This window comes from Struthio camelus, chromosome 10 (genome assembly GCF_040807025.1).
Source record: "Struthio camelus isolate bStrCam1 chromosome 10, bStrCam1.hap1, whole genome shotgun sequence".
NCBI classification, from domain to species: Eukaryota; Metazoa; Chordata; class Aves; order Struthioniformes; family Struthionidae; genus Struthio; species Struthio camelus.
This window is the reverse complement of record NC_090951.1, coordinates 4,954,768-4,972,900: the sequence shown is the minus strand read 5'-3', so window position 1 is coordinate 4,972,900 and position 18,133 is coordinate 4,954,768.

Genomic DNA, 18,133 nt, shown 5'->3' with positions numbered 1-18,133 from the left:
AAATACCAAAAAATGTTTTTAAAAACCAAAGCAACTATAGAAGAGGAGTCATAAAGAGTGAAAGCCATATTCGCCTTTAAGTAATACCAGTCTCATGGAAATTATTTACACATAGCTCCTATCTATCTATTCTTACATCTTTCCAAGCCGGAAAAATCTACCTATTTATAACTAGAACTTTCTTGTGCTGAATCTGTTTATTAATCTTTAATTATTTTTCCTTACAGAATTAAACAGGTAAGACTTGATTCTACAATCCAAATCCATAACGAGAAACATGAAAAAAAAAATCACCCTGAAAACACAGGCACCAGTCTTGCAAACACATATATACATGCATAATTTTCATCCCACTGTTTAAGTTTTCCAGTGGGAACTTTCTTTTGTCCTCCCACTGATTCACCTGTGAGGCATGTATTCTTCAGACACCTCGGAAACAACTTCTTTGTCCTTTTTTTTAACCCTTCAGTTAAGCTGTGAAAAGTCAGGTCTGGCTAAACCACCCAGACTGACCATAACATTTCAGTGCTTCTTCTACTCTCTCTTAGTCTGCTTCTCTGCATCCACCTGTTTTCTCTTGGCTTCACCTGGAATACATTTGGGGCAGAGACTACCCTTTTGATTCTGTGTTTGTGCAGCACTTCGTGCAATAGCAACCTGCTCTCTCTCTAGGGTTCCTTGCTATTGCTGCAGCCTAGCTTAACTAACTAAAATACAGGCAGGGCACCAACGGCACGGTTAAAGGGACAATTCACAGAGCCCAGGATTAAGCATATGAATAAATATGCACAGAATAAGAGGCTGTCTGATGGAGGCTGAAACATTTCATTTGTTAAAGTCACCAAGTCTTGTAGCATGAGAAAAATACCTCAGTGCAATTTCCTTTATGGCTTGCTCTCCTATGACTTAAGTATCAGTTATTTAAAAAATTGTGATTCTCTCCTAAGAACTACCATATAAAAGCCACAGGCCATAGTATATTTTTACAAGCAAATTATAAGCCTTCCAGACCGATCAAGGTTTCTAACAGGCACATTTACACAGTTTCATTCTCCCTGCTTTCTCACGTAAACGTACTGAAGGTTAAAAGCACACAGCATCACTAGCAAAGCTTTGTTTCCCAGCAGCATCTACAACTTGCCTAAAGACTTATGTTTACGCCCTGAACTAGGGAGCACCTCGCCTAATACCCTCTTGTGCTCTGAGCAGAGCTTTGGGGCCAAAGTGCTCCTGAGTTATCACCTATGACTAATTCAGTTTCCTGCTCTCACAACTCTATTTTGTTTTGGCTCAAAGTCACCAAAGGGGAATAATCTTTCCACTAACTTGTAGGATTGCATCCTCAGCATGAGTAAACCATCATAAATCAAATGACATCAATAGAAATAAGGCATATGATGTCAATTGAGTGGCCAGCCTGCAGATCCTAGCAACCAGCTAGCACAGTTGTTGCATCAAATCATACATCCCTGTCCCACTGTTGTAGACTACAATCTTTTTCTGTATTTCCCATGCACGCATTCCTTGTAATTTCTGTAAAAGGTGTCTAACTCCAAATTTACTCAAGCTCGTGAAATCTGGAATACCAGTAGTGCAATGGAAATTCCAGGTCCCTGTGAGAATGTTTTGCTGGTCTGAGCTCCACCTTCCCAGTGAATATATGCATATTGATGCTACAGGCTGAAATTCAATGAAGCACTTCAGTAAGCATGCAGCTTTCCATGGCTGTGCCAATGAAAGGCTTTACAACATATTTTTGGAAAATACGGTATCAGTCTCCTGATTTTACAGCTGCCCCTCTCATTAACACCTTGTGACCAAGTCTCTGACTTCTCAGTAGTTTCCTTTATGACACTGCAGCATTAACGGTAACTCACCAGCTCTGAGTTTGTTACAGACCCAAAAAGGGAAATAGGGGGAGAAAAGACAGCTAAAGGCACACAACAAAGCAAATAAGGAATCTGACAGTGTGAAAAATATGTTCTAAAATACAGCAATCACATCTCAGACAAGATAGAGAGGCTGGAAGTTGGGGTGTTTGACTACTTCCAAATTACTTCTGCATGAGCCCTGCTGTTTTGTGTGTTAAAGGTCGCTCATAGTTACAAATTAAGTATTTCAGATATTATAGATAATGGAGAGCCAATATCCTAATGGCACTTGAAGTCAGGACTACGTAATGCAATTGCCTTTATATTAAGGGAAATTATTTTCTTGTTTCTTTGATTATATTTCCCAGGTATTTATTTTCCTTTTATTTATTGACACTATTATATATTATAAGGACATTGCCGGGTGCAGGCCAAGAACATAATTTAAAACCTGCTTTGAACAGCTGTGCGATTTTTGGCCTTCGACGTACTGTTTCATATGTTCCAAAGTATATTAAATACGTAGAGGTGACAGGACAAAAATGTAGCTCGGGTTTAGAAGCGCATACCGGTGAGATGTGTAAATTTGTGAAAGATTGTTAGAAATAAAGCGGCACCTGAGTGCCACTTAGCCTTGAATGAGGATGAACTGCGTTCTCTGAGTGTACTACTCAGCTGGAGCGACCGCCAGAGCACTCAGCAGGATGGTGCAGCCCGTGTTCTCGCTCTCTGCCAACCTTCCGCCCAGGTGAACAAAGACTGCCTGCAGGTAGTCCTTGTCACGAGCATGTCTGGTGATGTACTAAGCTTGAATGGACCACAAGTCTGGCCCAGACAGTGCAGACAACCCACTTGTGACTTTGATCACATCAGTTAGACTCTCCGGTCTCCATTTTTCCACCCTTAGATTAGTGAGAATCCTTGGTTTTTGGAATAATTTGGATCTACAGACTAAAAAGTGAACACTAAGTGTAATTCATTCTACATACACTAGTGATTTATCTTCTTGTGTAAATAACTGTGAATTAATGAAGAAAATAGGATCACACACAAGCATAACTGAGGACATCTTTTTGTCCTTGTATTTGCTAAGTTTGCTCAGATATAACAGGAAAATCTGCCCACTCAGCCATTTTTTTCCAGATCAGTTTTAAGCGGAATCATCTCAAAATGGCAGAAAGTAGTATCTTGATTTAACTTAGCACCCATCAAATACAATCCATGTAGAGCTGTGCAATGCTTAGCAGACTTTAAGTAGACTGAACCTCCCTTCTTTGTGCATTAGATATTACTACTGTTTTACAAAGAGGTGACGTGCAAGGATTAAGACTAACAAAACATTGATTGTTGTGGCTCAGCTGGCCTGGTTTTCAGAGGTGCCGAGAAAATATCTCTGTTCTTACGTCAGTTTAAGTTGTAGGCTCTGACTGATTTTCCTTTACAATCTGTTTATTGAGATGGATACCTCCAATTTGTTATTGGTGACTGCTCAAGAAAAATTGGGACTGCTGAAGTTAATCCCGGAAGGAAGTGCGAGAGACTTGAGACCTGAATCTGAGTTTTCACATCTAGCTACAAAACCGATCTAGCTCCTAAAATAATATTACAGAAAGAGTTGGAAGGCGCTCTGAACCTGAAAAGAAAATAGATAAACCAAGGAGAAAAATTAATACACCTAAATTAAATATGGCAACAACAAATAAAACAACAGACAATTTGTTCATACTACAGACTCTGCAGGAAAGCATTACACCCATTATTTCCTATTATTGCTCCAGGAAAGAAATGCACAGTGAAAGCAAAAAATGAAGTTAGCAATGATTTTTCTCTCATGAACCTTTCTCCAGGGATGAGTTATAAAGCAAAAAATGTAGCCTGGAAGAAGAGAGTTAGAAAGCAAAGATTATCTAAGTTTATGTATTTAGCGAGACACTCATGCACACACATGTATACCACTACAGGGAAACACTAAACAGCACTTAACACACTTTTTTATTTTATCTTATACATCGAAGACCAGTTTAGTTAAGAAGTAGCAAATTGCTGCAAGTTTTATGGCCAAAGCTGCAGTAGGTAACACAAAAGTATCCAGTCTGGGGTAAATTATTTCCCGAGTTAGGCTAAGCTGTCGTCGTGTTGGAACCATACCTGGGTTAATCACTTGAGTGACCGTGTGTGCTCTGTCCACGACTCTCTTCCCAGGACTACTGTGCACGATTTAAGTAAACTAGCCATATAACATGGTTCTGTGTTGCTTGTATCTTAGCCAGGGAAAGCTAAACCTCGTGACTTTCTAACATCTACTGCTTCACAGAGGACCTAACTAACACTAACACACACTATCTGTATAAAAATGCATATGGAGTAGGCTGAGCTCTCAGAGAAAATCAAGCAAGTGAAGAGGTGTGCCATACAAAGAATATAATAAGTTTTCAAACACAGAAGGATAGTGGAGGGAGTCCAACTAGAAAAGCTTACAAAGTATTGATTTGTTAAGTAGTTCAGAAACATCATAAGAGTGATTACGTTAAGAATTTGGGGCGATAGCAGGCATTAGATCAAAAGTAATGCCGCACTAAGAGATGCGTCTAACAACATGGATCATGCAGAACATTAGGTGCTGAAATGCAAAAAATAAGTAAAAGAGGAAAGGGTAGGGGAAATCTGGAAAGAGACAGGAACATGTGGAGTGCACATACTATGCAGAGGGTGGAATAGCTAAAAACCCAACAGAAGCCAGCAGAAAATGAGGTTACTATTTAATAAATTTGCACCAGCTGTTCAGGGGAGGATGGAGGGATTATGTTCATTATTTTATAAGCTCAATTGCCAAATCAAGCCTTAGAATCACTAGGTATGTTTTTTTCTCCTGCAAACAAGGATAACAGTAAATTCTTTTGCAGAGGCATTGAAATGAAGCAAAAATATATTTTCTGCCTCTCAAAGCACTTTAAAAAGGGATGGATCAGAAGTCTTAGCACCTACCAATCCAGAACCCTCCCAGTTCGACATCAGCCAAACGCAATCCTAGGACAGCTAGTGTCAGCGTAAGTCCCGGTTCTGCAAAGGGCACAACACACAAACTCCTTAGTTTGAGCTCTTGGCTTGCTTGTACTGGCAGAGAAGGAGACCTAACAGAGTCCTGGGGAAGATGCTCATCCATACACACTGACTCTGGCCTCATTACTTCTCTGCTTTGATCATCTCCCCTTTAAAAGGGGTAAGGAGCTGGCAAACATGGGTTACCTGTCTTATAACTGGTAGGCTGGACGCCCACTCAGATCTGAAACCACTTAAATTCATGGGTGCAGACCTGTGCCCAGGGCAGTGTATCTGCAAAGCTTGTGAGCCCAGGGAAATCACTTCATTAACATCCCTGTATGACTTCCAAAATGGAGCTAGCTCACATCTGCCCAGCTTGGAGCATAGACAATGGAGGGTGGATTTGTCTGATGTAATTTGATACAACGTTGATACAACCGTAGTCCTAATTCATCAGGGTACTTCTGTAATTAAAGCCAAATAAATGGGGCCACTCACAGGCTTAAGCCTGGGCACACACTTACATAGCTTTTTGCACTGAAGCTGATAGAATGAAGGCTCTGAAAGATCCCTTGACAGAGCATTTATAGCCTCACCTAGACCTCTTTCATGGGTTTGTCCGGGAAAGATCTTATGTTCAATTATTGATCATGTGAATAAATAGAGACGGAGTGAATTGATACACTTCCAAAGTGAAAACAAAGAACCAGGGGAAGAAAAGGAAATGCTACAGAAAAGCTGAAATATGAAGCATACACACTACCTATATTAAAGGATTCTACGATAGAATAACAACATTATCCCTTCTGGCTCATGTTAATACTTTGGTTAAATCGCTTAAGTAGATTAGAAAGAATTATGGACCCTACTGGAGGAAAAAAGAAAACTATAAACAGGTGATGTGAATGTTTAACTACATATATGGCTACCACCAAGCACTGCCATGGAAAAGGAAGGAGTGGACAAGCAGACCTATTTGGATTGTGAGGGAGGAATCAGTGAGAAAAATGAAGGATTTGGAAGTTTAAGCTTTATGTGTTCCTTTCTGATGATTTCTGTGCTCAGCTGCTCTCTGCCCTTTGGACAAATTTCAAGATAAATTCCTTCCCTCAGAAAACAGTAATGCCAAGCCACTTAAGTAAGGACTGGAAGAACAATCTTGTATCTTCATGTGGCCTAATGTGTTTTGTATAGTTATTGGGCTACATCTTAGCTAGGGTAAGCTGGCAAAATTCCACTGAATCAATAACCTGATTCCTCTAAAGGTTCCTCTGATTTTTCACCCTACAGCTGATATTTTGATAAACTAAACGTTACATTCTTCCACATTTTTTACTCATATGAAAGATTTTGAAATATAACTCAGATCACTCCTCTAATAACCTGCAATAAAAGTACAAAACCTGAGTATGCACTCATGTCCTCTCCAGAATCTTAGAGATATAGATGGATTTAGCATAAAGTATTAAACGTGTGTTGTTAATATTCAAAAGACTGGCTTTTTTAGTGTCTCCAGATTTGTTTCATTTTCCACTTCAAGCAGTGTTTATCAGGCCTCACGCTTATCGACTGCTTGTCCACTCTAGAGGTACAGCAAAATTCTACTCAGAGAATGATTCCTCCAGATAAAACAACACATAGCTTAAAACTGGACAAGTACATTTCTTGTTTGAGCACGGAAAAACAAAACATTTCAAATTCCTCCAAAAAAACTTCAAGGACATCACAACACCCAGAGCAAACTGACACTGACCTAGCAGAAGTGAAACCTGTGATTGCTTTCCCTTTAATCCAGTTTCCCTCTACAGCCACCTTTTGCTTACTCTTCTTCATTGTTACCTTTTTTTCTTGTTTTGCAATGTTTCCAATACCTCTTTGCTACATCCTGAAGCTTCTGTACTTTCCATGAGGCTGAAGAACACCTCAAGATCAAAGCAACAAACACAACTGTAAACACAGAAACCATGATCTCCTTATTCAGGGGTGTACATACATCACATAAGACTGAATAAATATAGGAACAAATTTTCCAGATGACAACACTTCATTGACTTTGCATGGAAAAGATTTACTATCTGAGGCACAGTATAAAACAATTAACTAAAGCTAGGTGAAACAGTAGCAATATAATTGTTTATTTTGCAAAGCAAAATATTGCACTTCTGGAAGACATCTAAAGGTCATCACAGAGACTTTGAGATCTAAGACCGCCTCTTTAAGATTTGGGATAGAACTATACAGAATTGCAATAAAAAGGCTAAAATTGGTGTGAATGGAGAATAAGTGGGAACGTTTCGGTGTAGAGGCACCAAAGGAGCACACAGCAGGGACAGGCCTCTCAGCATGGCCTGTGTTCATGGCACCCACATTAGCAGGTCATCAAGGCTCTAAAAGGGGTACAAAAAGGAAAGTTTGAAACTTGCACCAACCTAAGACTGTGATCGCCAACCTAAGAAGGACACAGGAAACCTGAGGAAGACTTGACAGCTGGTGCCCCTTGTCTTACACGTCCTCAAAATTGATCCTGGACCCAAACATTGTGGTGCCTGCCTGCTAGCCGGACAGCACGAACACCCCTGTACTTGCTGGACAGATGTCTGGACAGATGCTGGACAGACGTCTTGGACACCACATACGTTCTCGTCCGCGGGAGTATGAGACTGAGAGTGCAAGTGAGCAAAACCTAGTTAACTTCTGTTGTTATAAAACCACCTTCTTCTGTAAGGTCTGGCATGAATTTTTGCTACCCTGTTGATCCAACACTGCAACAGTATTTCTTACAGAACTTACAAAAGATGATCTGGATCAGGACTTTAATCATATTACTGATTATGGCTATTTTCTGATTTACTTGGATTAGAGGTATTTTGCTAACTTTCCTCTCAAAATGTTTTGATACCTCTTATTGCTGGACCACGTGGGACCACTGTAGGATTGCCTATCACTCACAGAACAAGCTTAAGAAATTTGCTTGCTGTGTATAGACATACCCTAGCGAGAGAAGGTAAATATCACTTTTCCTTTTTTTTCCCCTCTTTAAAAAGGGCAATTCCCTGGAAGTTTTCAGTAATATGCCACAGTTTGATGTGAAAGGCTCAGCTGAGACTGTAATATAAGTGTCAGTCACTTGACTGACACTTTTCATAGTACGTGAGGAAGCGTGATTTTTTTCTTTCTCACCTCAATGAAATTTTGATGAAAAATTTGTGTTTATACAGCTAAACACTGGCAGTTGGTCCTCAACACCATAACATTTCAGGGGCAAATATTGACTCCTCCTATAAAGAAAACTAACAGAAAATAAACTGGACATCTATGCCTAGAAAGCCCAGTAAATGTATAGGCCTTTTTTTCATGCAATGACTAGCAGGGAGCTGCCATTTAGCGTATTATTCACCATGTAACAAAAGTACAACGTGTTTGTTCATGGCTTTTTTTTAATCTGAAAAAGAAGATATCTTATTTAAAAAAAAAAAAAAAAGAAGAAGAATTCCTGTTAGAAGTCTACCTATTGGAGAACTGAGATCCGCCAAAGACATTTTAGAAGTAAATGTCTGACCCGGAAGCATGCCTCTGGCATCAAAGTACAGTTGTGAACACTGGTCTCTTAACAGTGGCTTCTGAGGAGCTTTGGACTATGTTCACTCAATTTACCTAACCTGGGAGATGATGCTGGGATCAAGTGAGATTTTTCTCCACATCTGTTCGGGTGATCCTGTAAGTTAAAGAACCTGTACACATGTGAGTATGCAAGCCACGTGCTGGTAATTCCTCTCCCTGTGAGGAGCTGGATGAAATTTTAGGCTCAGTTGAAAATGCTAGTCTAACTGATGTTCTTTTTTGTTTCTATTTTCTGTTTTATTGTTCACCTGCATGTTCCTCAGAGTTTGCGAGAAGCAGCATACAAATAATTTCTTTATGTTGTGAATCTGATCGTGTTTAAATTTAAGCAAATCAGGAATTAATTGCTCTGTTAAAGTGAGTGCATAAAATCTAAGCCCTATTGAAACTGGTATCAAAGCACTTTTCAGCCAGGGCAGGTCTTCGCTTATTGGATTTACACTGGTGTAAAGCCAGTGTCAGTAGGTCAGAGTCAGAGTAGCTACAAATGACCGCTCTGTCAGTGGTGGAACACAGACACTTTCTTTTTCTTTACTTTCCTTATTCCCTTTAAAATATCCAAATAATGCACATTTCTGTGGATTTTTTTGTTCTTTTTTAGTTTTTGTTTTTTTTTTTGCTTTAATATCTTGAGTTAATTCCCTATTAACACGGATTTTCAGTCATCCTCAGTAAATATTTTATCATTATTTTTGTTTTGGGGTGGTGGGAAGAGAGAGCAACAAGCAATGATGGAAAGAGTTTAGGAAAGGTAGAGTAATAAAGCACAGGAACGAATATTGAAGCTATTTTATTCTTATACTAAAAACCTAATCAGAAGTGGTAAACCTAAATGTACACTATGGGAACATTCAAATAGCAGAAGCATTTGAAAACTCTTAAATAAGTTTGTCAGGTAATTCTCTATTTAGTTGCCTTTTCTTTTTCTTTTTTTTTTTTTTTAAGATATATACTTATAACTGTTTCAGAACAATGCTATTTGCATATTCCACGACAGTGTTTTGAACATATTTATCAGGCATATGCTATTCAGTGGTGGGTGTGTTAAATGTTCTCTCTCCATAAACCATTATGCTCTTCTATATTGAGGTTTCATTGCAACAGGCAGCTGTTTGACAGAGAATAAACTCCTGGGGACAGCAGCAAATCAAAATAAATATATCTCTACAGAGCTATCATAGGGGGTTGCATGACTTGATAGGCTGCCTATAAGAGCAATAAGCACACAAAGGAAGAGCAGACCTGAGATAAATCAAGACAGACTAAATGAGCAAGCAGATAGAAAAATCACTGTTGGCTCCATGAAAGTCATTAGGAGTTTTGTTGATGATTTCAACAGAACCTCTGTTTCAGCTGTCTATCTGTGGGCAGAAAGTTTTCAATACTACAGAAATGAGAGAGATTATCTAAATACTGTTCTCTTTTCATCTACTTTTATAAGTTTGGTCATGGGAAATGATGCTCACTGATGTGCTAATAAGCTCACTGAGAAAAAAAAAAAACATGCACAATACACTAATAGTAAAGACTTTGTTCACTCTCTTTCCTCATATTTATTTTCCCCATACAAAACTGTACCCAGCATAGAGTTTAGTAGAGCCTATTTACATACAAATCACCTCGTAAATCAGAAAGAAAATGACTTGATTACTTCAAGCAACAAGACCCACATATTTGTTCCTCTCTAGCATCAGGCTATTCTCATTAAGAACTTTTCTACAGACAAGACAACATGAGTGTTTTCTTCACTCCTTTTCTATTATGTATGCATCAAAGCTTATCGAATACATACTGATAGTATATAGGCACTCTACGCAATTAGGGATGGAGAAGAGACAGCAAGAGAACTGCCATCATAGTGAATAAATTCCCCTTGATAAATCCTATTACATTAACAGTAACCTAAGTGTAAAAATGTACACTTCAGGGAAGTGCAAAGTGCCCACATGATACCTTACTTCAATATATTTTATATCGAAAACCTGCTCTTTCAATACTCCCTTTGTCTGCCACTTGTTTCAGCCTGAACACACTCAACTCCTCAGCGTTTCATTCTAAAAAATAAATGATAAATCTATGTAGGGTGAAAATAACTTTGTCCTGTTTTACAAGCCTTCACTTCTATATCATTCATTCTCCTACCTAACATTTCACATGGCTCCTGATTAAACCGTGTAACTGTGGCCTACAACAATAGCCTTTTAAAAAAATATTTTTCTGACCAATCTCATCTTAATCAGATTCATAATGAGAAACATAAATACATTTCTGCTGCTCTGACTCACAGTATAACTTTTTTTATCACTAAATATAACCTCTGTTTGCCACCATGGATCTGCAGGTCCTCTCTCTACTGGCTGACTGGGAAGAGGTGGGGTGGAAACAGCAGGCAGATGTCCCTAATTAGGCTAGCGCAGTATTATTTTAAAAACATTGCATTTTCAATTGCCTATGCCAAATTAGTCCACTCAGGATTAAAGTTTCTGCGCAACCTTTACACCATTATAAGTATTTGTTTTTAAAAATTTTGAGCAAGAAGTCCTGTGTATTTTTTCCAGAACAAAGTTCGGAGGAACGGGTATCATCTTGCTCAACTTTATATTACAATTATTCTTCTCAGACACTTTAGCCACTTCCCCCTCCCACCTAGTGTTCTGGTGATAAAAATGCTGGATGTTTTCCTTCTTGTTTCTGTCAAAGATGGCCAGATTTGGTCTGATTTTAAGCTTCTGAAAGTCTTTGCTTGCATAGGCTTAGGGGAAAAACAAGTGGACACCTAAATTCTCTGAAGACTTTTAGCAGTTTTGGGCGTGATCCACGTCAGGACTGCAGGCTCTGAGCAAGAGCCTCCCCTGTAGCTATGTCCCCGGCAACTACGTCCCAGGGCAGCACCAGGCACTTGAACTGAGTGCAAGGAGACCATCTTTTGTGGTCTCAGTTCTGCTGCTGGTCACTGAAAGAGAAATGGGGAAGGAGCCTGACTAACGTAGAGAGGGAAGAAGAGTCATGCTGCAAGAGAGGTAACGGGCAGCTGAGTAGCAGAGGTCCAGCGTCCACACACAGAACTGAATTCTTGTTTGGGCCTCTTGCCCAGATTTTCTTTTAAGGTTCTGGAGAACTACCCTAAAACTAAACTTCTGCAGGCAGAGCTGGGCTTTTTTCTATTGTTTTTGAGTGTCCGGCAAGAGACAACTGAGTCCCAATTCATGCTGCTGTCAAACAGCGTAGACTACAGCCAAAACCAACAGAAGCTGCACTCCGCACAGACAACCTGCTACAAAGTGCTAGCTACAATCAGGCTGCAGTCATCTCATGATGGGCTCTCAAAATTAGTAGGATCTTTTTGATATGCATGGCTCTGTAGCACGGCTACCTGACTTCTACTGCAGCAGAAATAACAACCCCTTGAAGCACTGCCGTGACATGCATCTCTGACAGACTCTACAGCTGTCATATTACAGAAAGGCTTGACTAGTGCGTCATAAATAAAGCATTGAGCTTCCATTTTGAGTAGGAGATCAAAGATCTGTGCTGTAATATGTATTTCAAAGACAGAACTATTTGAAATTTGGTTAGTACTCAAACTGGTTATTCAAAAAACCAATTAAAACTTTATCCTTTTCCTAAAGCCACCTTTTTAACTTTTAACATAACTCTTCATAAGACCTTACAGTAAGTCTATGAATTTTCAAGGCCATCTTGCCAGGAGAATATTCCTCAGGAAAAACAACATTTATATAAAAATGTAAGTAAATGTATCTTAAAAAATTTAAATTGCATTTTATAAATACTGTTCTGCAACATAAAGTCTATTTAAGTATATTCTTAGGTACAGATTGTAGGAACTTAATGTTTTTTTCACTATTTAAAGTTTTTGCATCATTTCTTTTTTCTGTAATTAAGCAGAAATAACCTAGATCTTTTTAATTCTCATTCTTACCGTCTCTCTTTCTTTCTCCCCCTCCCCTGAAAACTCCCAAATTCCAACTCCAGTTAAGATTCAGTAAATGATTCCAGTTTAATCCCCGATAATTGGATTAACGAGTTCTCTGGTTTAAAATTCACACTGGGGTGGGAACTAGACACATCTGTTTTGGCAAATTAGTTACCTTAATTTTCCTTTGTATTTGTAGTCGTCTCAGAAAGAAAAAGTCTAAGGGTCTATTAGTTTCAACAACTGCAGGAGAAAAAAATCTTTATTAATTGCCTTTTTTAAAAAATGGAACAAGGATATCTTATTTCTTCATGATCCTATTAATCCAACCACTGCCTCATTTATCTGATTCAGCTACTAGTTGCATGTGCTGCCTGTCTGAGACTATCACTGTTTTTTATCTCTTCATAGTGGGTAGAATTAAGAGGAAGAGATGGATATTGATAAGTATTACATATAATACAAAAATGCAATACAACCTTTTGCTATTTTCCAATAGCAAGTGAGCTATTGCAGTGACCTAATGCATAGCTGCAGAGTATTATCACATCTCCAGAAATATTGAGTCACATGAAAAATTAAAGTAACAGCTAAAAAAAAAAATCTGTATTTGCATGTGTTCGTTATAGCTTTGACAGCATACGGCTCTTCATGTTTAAGCATGTCTTCCGCATGTAAAGATTTCAGTGTGACAAAATAATCGATAAAACCAAAATCCCACACTCCTTTAAAAGAGCAAATCTCCCATTGACTTCAACAACGGAATTGCTTAAACAAGACCAGCAGAATTCAGCACTTAGCAAGCCAAATTAAAAGGGAACTTTGAGCCTCACTCTAAGCATTCTGCACAGACTGAAAGGATTTGGAGTTGACATCAGACTTTAACCCTTGTTGATAACAAGGGACAAGTTAGCTGAAATGCAAAAAAAACGTTCTCCCAGCCCTGCACCACTGAGGGAATTAAGGGAACCTTAGGAAGCTAGCCGAGCTCTTTCCAGGACGAGTAGCTAATGGGTGCGGCTGGTATCTAATCCAAAAAAGCCAATGAAAAATGATAATTTTAGCAGTTTCACATGTGTGCGGTGAACTACAGTCTACTACAAGCCTTGTCGGGTGGGTAATGGCTTCCAAGCATTGCCATAGAAATACAGCGTTGAAACCAGTGACTGGAACAGAATCCCATGTGATTCAGGCGTTCAGTCACAATCTGAGTACGTAAGGTTTAATATCTTAGCTAGCTGTTTCAGACAACATGTTGCTGTATCTCAGCACTCTACAAATCCTTATCACTGCACATACAGATATATTTTAACAGGTAACGTGTATACAATGATTTGTGTCATTTATTAGTTATAAAGTGGCAAAAAGTGATTTTTTTCTGAACAGTTTCAGGTGTTCTAAACTGAAGTCTGACTTCAAAATATCTTGACTTTAACCCACTTGCATTATGCTCAGCTCTCTAAACACAGGTGTCTAGCTTGAATGGGACATTATCAGAGCAATTCAGCTTGCCTTAGCACCCTGTGTACCACATAGAACATGCCTTGGTGGAAACTTCATGGCAGCTACATGTGGAAAGATACCTACCTACAGGCAGTCACTAGAATAAGTGCATGAACATGTTTGAAGAAGCTTATGACACAGGACTTTCCTTTAATCCCCTTTCCATTCATAAGATCCTCTTTTTGAGAGCAGGTACTAAGAGACAACAAACATGTCTCTACAACATCCCAGTGGTTAGCACATTTGCCCGAGGAACTTTCTGAGCCTTCACCTCTGAGCGATATTCTCCCTTCCACCTGATTTCCTTTGTGTTTGGAAACGAGTATCTTGGAGATATCTGCTGTACTATCAAATTTGCTAAAAAACTCAAAAGCTTTTGGGAGGAGGAAAACAGATGCTCAGTGGGAATGCTGATTCCTTATTTTCTAAAGAAACCAACACTAAAAATGTATACATTGCTTCTCACATAGAGACCAGGATCCTGGTCTCTCTCCTCCCAGGTGAATTTCCTCATCAAGAGGTTAAGGAATCAGACAGCCATTTCATTACCCTATCTGGCTGAATAAATCTTGGTACTCCTTTATAGAAACAGACCACAGGAGGCACTTTTTTTTTAGGTTGTTACAATCAAAAACTTAAAAGCTGTAGCAAAGTACATGGAATCTTTTTCTGATTCAAGAAACAGCTTTAACAGGTCTTTGTCACGGCTCAGCATCTACAAATAAACTGAACATCTTCCACTTAAGTAATGCTTTGGACTCTCATCACCCATCCAAGGAACATCTTAGAACACAGGTCCTGCTTGACTCCATACAACTTCTACTGAGAGAGAGGCCCTGCTCCTGTGACAAGAAAAATGGTGTAAATTGATCATAAAACAAGCATAAGTGACAAAGTAACATAATTTCTATTGATTTCCTTTCAAAAGTGTGATGCAGCTGTGAAATCGTTACACTTTTATATGGTGCACCTAACAGCACAGCAACTATCTTTGCTTACCATGGAAGTGAGCGACTGAAAGCAGCTACCACTTGCCTTTCTCTCTAGGCATAAGGAAACAGAAGCTCTGAGCAGCAGTCTGAAAGTCAAGGGTCCAGGCTGAAGGGCCAGGACGTTTGGCAAAGTCTACTGGCAAAATCTATCGTCTTAACTCGTCAATCACAGTACTACACTATGGTGGGATTTCCAGCAGGAGCTGTAGTCAGACATATTGCCATTCACTGCTCATAGAAATGTGATTTATGAATATTTTCTCCCTTGTGCTACAGCCTGCACTGAGTTGTCAAAAGATAAGGGCAACCAAGAAAATAAATGAGGGTAAAACATAAATCAGCCCCTGACCTGAACACATCAGTATTCTTCCTCCCAATACTTCAAGGACTGCAAGAAGCTCTGACGTGAAATTTCAGATCCTACAGGCAACATTAAAAATGGTTCCAGATACTTCACATTTTATACTGCTGTTGACAGCCTCAGTGTTTTTTACATCATGATCTAGAGTGCAACGTCCATTTCAGCAGTACTGGTTAAATACCTGCAGCCAACTATTGCCATCTACCCAGCACAGAAGCTTACGTCAGCCTGTTCAGACACTAGAACAAAACTAAAACTGTGAAGGCCAAAGAGTACACATAGGCCAGTAGTAGAAAGCTGTTACTTTACCAAATAATTCTCAGTTTTTCCTATGCCTCATTTTAGAGCCAAACAGCAGAAGTGACAGATTATAAGCTATTGCCCTTTTATTAATACCAGTTTTCCACCCATGAGACAGCTTTGAACATCATTCTACAGCTATTAAAAGAATTGCTTCTACTGCCTACACCTTGATAACTACAAGGATATTGGCATCCTTTCATTTTGCTAATGTAACAGCAGCAAAATACTTGATTCCTAAGAGGAACGTTCAAGAAGCTCTTTAACGTTCTGGACAATAAGGAGAAAGGCTGCAGCATGGACCTGACATACACCGGCTGTGACAGCTTCTGTCATGACGCACTGGCAGCATTCACGCATGATAGTTCAGAGTTCACAGTGCAGTACAGCCGGCTTTGTAACGTGACCTGCATGTGGCTGCAAGATTTTTCAATGGTTAGCAATAAAAAAGTATTTGCCATGACAGGAAACCAGCTGAGATGTCATACAGAAAAATCAGGAAAAGTAGAATGTATTCGTTAGCTCTTCATCCAAGGAACAATTTGCAGAAGAGAAAGCTTGCAAATGACTTCGGCCTTGACACTTAGAAGTGAAACACATTTTCTTCAGTGTTACATACCCTAAATTCATCTTCAAATACATTGTCTGAAGTATGCTACTACAGTAATAGGAATCAATTTCAAGAAAGCTTAGTATTTCAGCTTCCTTAAAGGATAGGCAGTTGCCTCTTCCTCAACATTATGCACATTTTTCTTCAGGACAGCTTAACAATTTTTACATCTTGAAGGCGGGGGCAAGTCTTCTCTCTGTTTTCTGAGCTGTGAAGACTCACTATGACAGAACAAAATAAAACCTGCTCTAATGGCATGGCCATTAGGAAGGCCATGTCCTAGGAAGTAGTACAGATGGGGAATGTTTCCTTTTCTTTTTAGCACTGTTCTTAGTAAAAGCACGTTAGTAGCAAACTGGAAAAACCAAGAGCTGCTGTACGCTTAAGAGTCGATGCACAGTGAAAGAACACTAACAGTAATTAACAGTCCCACCTTCATCCTCAGACTATCCTTTTGCATTTAAAATTGTGCTGTGATTGAAATATAGAATTCACTATTGCAATATTTTGTCTCTAATTGCTAGCTTATCAGATAAAGTGGCCTCAGAAAGAAGAACAAAACCCATTATTAAATCCTTAAAAACTGCTGAAGAGGAAATAACTCTGCAGGTGCTAGGGTTCTGATGGAGAATAGATGTCATGTAACAAATATAGCCATCCGTAACAGCTCCAGTAAGATGCTGCTGGAACTTTGCCTTTAATCTACTTCTAAGCCCCACATCTCAAACATTTTAATGCAATCCACAAGGAGCTATTCTAAATTAAATTGTTTTGACAGCCAATTTGGGAAATGCCTTGTAATTCAAAGTCAAGAGAAATTAATATATGCATGAGGTAAGGTAGAAGGGGTAGACTGGTTCATGACATGCCAACTAAACTACACAGGCAAGTAGCTAAGCAGTCAGTCCCACAACTACAGGGTACAGGAGTCTATTAGAATTTGAGAGAATCTCCTAGGGCTGGTTTGACATGACCAAACACCAGTGTCCATCTTCCCCATTTTAAGAATGGTAGAAAGAAAAGATGCTTCCCTTAAAGGGACAACAGATCTAGAAAAAGGAACATATGGATCAGATGTAAGGAGCAAGAGCTCTAGGGACATAACTGACACGGTGAGAAAGTGCTGGCAGCTTTTTATTTATTTATTTATTTTTACAAGATACTAGTTTCACGTAATTGAACCAACTCTCAACCTACATTTGTTTGGGGCTACAAGTGGAAAAAGCTAGTTATCCTTTGAGTGAAGCCTTTAAGACAAGAGGGTTTTGCTGTATTTGCAATAAAGCAGGAAGGAGCCTTACCTGTTTGAACTGTGCCCAGGTGAACGCACGCTTGACCACCCTGATAAGCTCTTACTGATGCACTGTTCAAAATCATTGTATTTTCAGAAATCTTTCGTTTTAAGTAAATGACCTGGCTTCCTCAGACTTGAAGAACTTAACACGGCAAAGAGAGAGGGTTTTATTTCCCTGTCCCTCCCAGCCAAGAACAGCTTGTATGCATTCATACCCACAGCTAAATTTCACCTTAAAACTGAATCGTATAAGAGAAAATATTTCCTAAAGCTCAGAAAATCCCAGCAACAAAAGAATGAACTCATTGCTGACCACTGCTCAAAACAAAAGTTGCATGTCCTGTAGTAATTTGTCTAGTGAAAACTTCAGGCTCTGTATAAAAATCTGACTAGCAAAATCACATTCTACATACAAAAGAACTGCCTGAGTAGTCTTTACAAATATTTAGTCCGATATTCAAAACCACAAGTAGCTACTTTTTGGGAAGAAGTGCTTGGAAAACCTTTTTGCTCAGAATCTTAAAAACATTATTTTATACTCCCAAATGTTCATGTCCTGGGTCTAAGCCTTACACATCAGATTTCAGATGAAAGATTTAAAAAAA